Below are 6,000 nucleotides of genomic sequence, written 5' to 3'. Positions count from 1 at the left end.
AGCCCTCGCACAGGGTAAACGCATAATGATCGTTACCCCTGTACCTGCCTTAGAGGCAGTGACAAAAGCAAGCATTCCCAATGCTAAGGCTTTACATCCAAGATGGATACAATGGGTTAATTCTCTTGCTGCAGCAGACGTTGAATACGTTTTTGACCCCTGCTTAAAGACACAAGAATTCCTACAATACGAACACGAATGTACTCTGCCGACCGAGATTCTGCCTCTAGAACATTACGGATGTATAATCTATACAGACGGATCAGCACAGCCCGCAATTGGGGGTAAACAAGCCTATATAGTGCTGCGTGCGCGATTGTTGAAGTTCGCTAGCGCGAAGGTAAATTATCCCAGATAAAAGAGGTACTATCTCCCTGCAGTTTAACTAATAAAGATGCATCAAAATGAAGGTAAATTCAGACCTATGGTCACTAAAACTCAATCACTAGGAGACTGTACAGCTCAGCGAGCTGAACTACAGGCTTTCAAGATGGCGCATGAAAATACTGATCGCGAATTCCCCACACTAATAGTATGCGATTTGTATTACTGCGTCCAGTCTTACAATGAATATCTGCAGAACTGGGTTCAAAACGGTTTCAGAAATACAAAAGGTGGCACAATTAAGCATAAAACGCTTTGGGAACAAGTAGTTCTTTTGCAAAAAGAACTACATTAGACTCACGTGATTCATACACTGAGTCATCAGCGTGATGGCGTTCACGTTGCAGGGAATTAATTAGCTTATGAAGTCACGAAGGCAGCTGTGCCAACGGCTTCCGTAGCTACAATCACTCACTCGAAAAGAGTAATAGACAGTGAAACGTTACTAGCAGTAAAAACCTCAATGATAGGCAGCTATGCAGCGTTACCTCTAAACTATCCACTCGGTAATACATACATAATTGATGCAAACTCCATTCCTTTTGCTCTAATCTCTGGAGTGGGGGACAGAGTAATTCCAAACAGGAACGAGAGCGGTGTTTTGGTTCACGAAGCACATATGGGAGAGGGTCTGAGACATCAAGGGATCTTAAAATCTCTAACAGAATTAGAAAAGATGTACTGGTGGCCGGGAATGAGCGTTGATGTGTACGATTTCGCAATTCATTGCCCTAACTGCAACAGATCGCAGCAGCGAAAGTCACCAGATACCCGACTACAGAGTAGCCAGCCCAGTTCAGATACCATTGCTAGACAGCATTAGACTATGTACATGCAAACATCATAATAGACGGATGCGGTCCCACAACTACAAGGACAAGATTTATTTGGATGTGGTCCCAGCGCTCGGCTGACGCCAGGACTGTTATAAAGGATTTGCTAGTCTTTATCGGCACATACGCAATCGGCACACTACACTCTGACTAGGTTCCTGCGTTTAGCTCTCGAGCTTACAAGGAGGCCATGGCTAGCTTCGGCGTTGCATTGCGGTATTCTAGTCCCTTCCATCCTGAGGGTAATGCGGTAGTGGAAAGAAAACCGTGACATAAAGCAATCCATAACAGCTAAGGTATTCGGTTTGGGTGATGGGTGGGTCAAACATCTATTAAGTGTCCAATGTAGTCTTAATCTGCCAAGAAGTTCTCTGGGTGGAATCACTCCATATGAATTATTATTTGGTACTAGAATGTTAATCAAAGACCTCGATTGTCAAACTTCAGTGGTGGAACAAAAACCCTTTGATGTCAAAGATCGTTTGGCTGTTTTACCGGACTTAAATGAAACAAAAAGAGTCTGAGTAACACGATACAGAAGCCAACGGCCACTGAAGAAAAACCACCTGTCCCAGCAAGACCTGTCTGGATTCCAAAGATTGGGGATCTAGTCAGGGAAAAGATCGCGTTAAAGAAGGAATTTGGGCCTTCTTACAGAAAAGCAGTACCTTTCCTGGCAATCCAAGGAACGAGATCAGTAGTACTACCGCCCCTTGCTGGTAAAAGGGAGAACAGAGTTGTGTCCATCGACCTGGTCAAACCACAATCATGTGGCCGATAATAAGTAGTAGGGCCAGTGGACTCCCAAGATGTAGCAGACAACCAAATCTTGCTACAACCCAAGAGGTTCAAGCTGAAAGACTTATCACCTTTAATAAACCTGCATTAAGAAAAGAAGGACTATGCAACAAAGCCATGGAACTTGTGCCTCTGGATAACCAAATAATAGTTCGTCAAGAAACACCTGTCTACAATGATGTAGCCTCTGACTATACAAATATGAGAAAGGAAGAAGCAGCTCCAACGATTCTTAACAATCCTGATGCAATTCCAACAATTGACATTACTGCCTCTGGTTATTTCATCAACTTTGATACATTTTCTGAGGATCTCAGTGAACCTGAAGATAAGCCAGCAAATAAAACTTTCAAAGAAAAAATAACAGAACTCTTTCATCAACTTGAAAAAACATATCTGCTTTCACCATGGGTTGAATTTTGGATTGTGTTAGGTGTACTTTTTCTTCTGCTCTGGCTCATACTGGTGTTAAGTTTGGGCAGGATGATAGATGGAAAATACAGTACAATGGACACAGCAAGTAAGAAAATCAACTTGGTCCTGATACTTCACATATCATCTCATCGTGAAAGAAGAGACCGGTCATCGGTAAACATCACAGCCATTCCTATACCTGGTGGTATAGCATGGGACAGAACTGATTATGATATCTATGGCCCGGTGGAGCTGCTGAAGATCCAACACCAGTTTAAGGTTTCTTTGAGTGACTGTCTCACCCAGCACATTTTCTGATGATTGGGACTTTGAAACTGTTAACATGATGACAGATTCAGAAAGGTCAGCTAAATTTACAGAACATGAATACTTAGAAGGTTCCTCAGATTATGAACAAATGTATTGTTTTAATCATTATGCTCACCATTATTTGCATAAATCTGCAAGCCCTAGGAATGTTTTTACTTACAATCAATGGGAACAATGTCCAACACCACCAAAGGGCAGCTCAAAAACATTTTATGAAAAGTTTCCGTACATCTCAGGGTTTAATGTTACAAATCCAGAAACTTTTTATTTCAAAAATATAAATAAGACAGGAATGAAAACAATGTTGACCAATACTAAACAAATGTATTCTGCAAACTTATGCTCAGCTGTCTACACTAGGTTTTGACTTTTGGAAAGACAACATTGAGACAAAAACTGTCTTGGGCACGAAAGACTGGCAGGTGCAAGGTTTAGAAGCCCTGTTCAGAGCCTGCATTATACCAGAACAAATAAGGTCTTTAAATGACACTGTTCAACAAACTTCTTGTCTTGGCCTGGCTAAGATAAAAGATTTAAACAAACCGTCTATACCTAAACCCACATCTGACAGTGATGATACTACAGAAGAGTAAGTAGACGTAACCCATATTTTAAAACAAAACAGAACTAATCCGGATTGAAAAAAAATTGTTAATCTGGTCCACAGACACGAATAACTGTCAAGATAGATTCCTGAACAAAACACAAGGGTTAACAGTGAATAGGCCAGATCCAAGATAATATCCAGGGATAGTAACTACTTACAGAGAAGGAAAGCTATGTCTTGAGTGGCTACAGAAATCTACACTTCCAGAAATCAAACACTTATCTTTACTTAAAGAAGGCAATGATTAGAGAGATTTCTTAATGGGGCCTCGCAAACTAAGTCACAAACGTTTCATATACGCCGGTATATACGCTGCGTACAACGAAGCTTGGAAAATAACGCATATGGAAACTGCAGGAAGAATACGAGAAATTGATCGTATTCATTTAGAGAAAGCTCTCTCTGTAGTGGACAACGGGTTAACGACTGTCCTCCAGAATATATTCTTTGGACAGCATTGTATCCTCTGCAATTGACATAATAGAACAAGACTTGCTAATGTTACAACATGGCAAGTCTCAATTACATTCTATAATGCTGCTAGGCTGGACGTTACAAAATCTCCGTTCAGGCTACGTGCCATGGCGTTTAATCAATACCACGTCATTGTTTACTGTGTTTAACCTTACAGATAAACAAATCACTTTGGCACAAAAAGGAGCAGACTATACGGTGCTGAGCATTGAAAAACTGGAAAGATTGCCATTGACCATTTCTGGAATCCTGTCATTGAATGGATAATACACCATCACGATACCAGTGACGATTTTCCAATTTCAGTATTGTCTACAGCATATACCAGCGGGCCTGTATGAAAGGTCGGGTACAGAATACATTAAGTCGACCTGGACTTTACCATACGCACACAAATGTTGGAAGGGGGGAAAGGAGGTATTCCTTAGTGGAATTGTAAGAACTCATTAAGTGGTACACTTTTGTGCCAAGGTATTAATTTACACAGAGCCTGCGAAGGTTCTGCAAATAACCTCTCTTGCCACCTGCATGGTACACTCTCCGCAGTGATAGAACCAATTTTCAGGCAGCTATCCAATGGCAGTTACATTATGCTCAACGACCACAGCTGTTATGTTGCCAGGAAAAGTGTATCTAGTCAGTGTCTCGTCCATGGTCACTTGTTGTATGCAAGTATTGTATCCAACGCACAAGACAGACAGGGGGACGGCATTATGGCCTTTACTGAATATCTCTTCTATACAAATTGCAGAATGAACGTCATTCTTTTAGAAAAAACTGAGCCACTGACCGAGTCTAGAGAAACGTATGATCTGCAAGTTGCAAGGACTTCTGCAGAGATACATGCATTATTATCAACAGACTGCCCAGTACATTTTGCAGAAATGTGAAGTCAAATCTTAAAAAGGTCCGATACCAGTGGCATCGCACATGTATTTATGACGATTTTTTCGGGACTGTTGACACCATTTACAGTAGTCCTCGGCATTTTTCCAAATTTCGTGCACTCTGTGTTCGGCGGCCTCTCATCTTGGGACTAGTAGCAGGAATACTGTTTTTATTCCTTCTGCTCCGATATGGCAAGTCCGGTCAATAGCAACACCCAGACTACCATGGAACACTTCCATCAGTACTGCCATCAGATGTTGACGCTTTGCTAGGTCCAGTAACGACTCATGCATTGTGTTGCCCCCCCCCCCACCCCCCCCCCTCCAACGGCTGTCTATTCTGATGACGGCATTCATTGATGTCTCACCGGCAAGTGTAACTGAGGGTGAGATACGAGACACTACAGGCATACATGTACCACATACTGCAGACATTGCTAATGCATCAAACGCGGACGGCGATGATCCACACTTCTGCACTTTTGATTTGCTAACTGAAGTGGTTCCACTTTCACCTACTACGGTAGACTGTTTCTTTGCCAGCCTAGACGATCTGATGTTTTCTCCTGACTCCGAGAATAACTTTATTTATGCACACGGCGTTCCATGAACTCTGAAATTCGGCCTTCATTTTTCAAAACAAACCATCTACCAATTTGAACTTTTTCCAAAATAGAACTTTTAGCACAGAGTAATCTGCTTAAAGTAGAACTATTCCTAGAGAACAAGATTTCCTTTTGATAGCTCATAAACAACAATATTTGGCCTAATCATGAGAACAAAAACGGTTTAGATATTATGCTATGGGATGGTCTAAAAAAAAAATTTTTTTTAAATCCTTTCTGTAAACTTCAGAGATGTTTCATGAATGTAATTTTGTATTTTACAAATGATAGAATGTATACTATGCTTCATGTATATAGATAACTGTTTGTTTTATATTTGTTGCATTTAAACAAGCCTTTTCAAATGCAATTTGTATGTTGTATTTTGGATGGGATTGTAGACACTAGCTTTAGATATGTTCAGTGCTTCTATGTTTAGTTTTATTGAACTTAAAATCGTGGAGTGGGTGTTGTAAATGAATCTAGGACTCTAGTGTAGATTTTCCCGATTCATGCCCTTATATAGGTATAGATTGTTCGATCCTTATATAGGCAGAGATCATTACCATATTTAGACTGAGCCTATGCAGCCCAAATACGGCATGGCTACTTCCACTAAATTCCAAGAATCAACAAATATTTCTTAGAGAAACCCGCCTTCAGCAGCT

Source organism: Lissotriton helveticus, chromosome 8 (genome assembly GCF_964261635.1).
Source record: "Lissotriton helveticus chromosome 8, aLisHel1.1, whole genome shotgun sequence".
Lineage (NCBI taxonomy): Eukaryota > Metazoa > Chordata > Amphibia > Caudata > Salamandridae > Lissotriton > Lissotriton helveticus.
Note: the sequence above shows the minus strand (reverse complement) of the source record.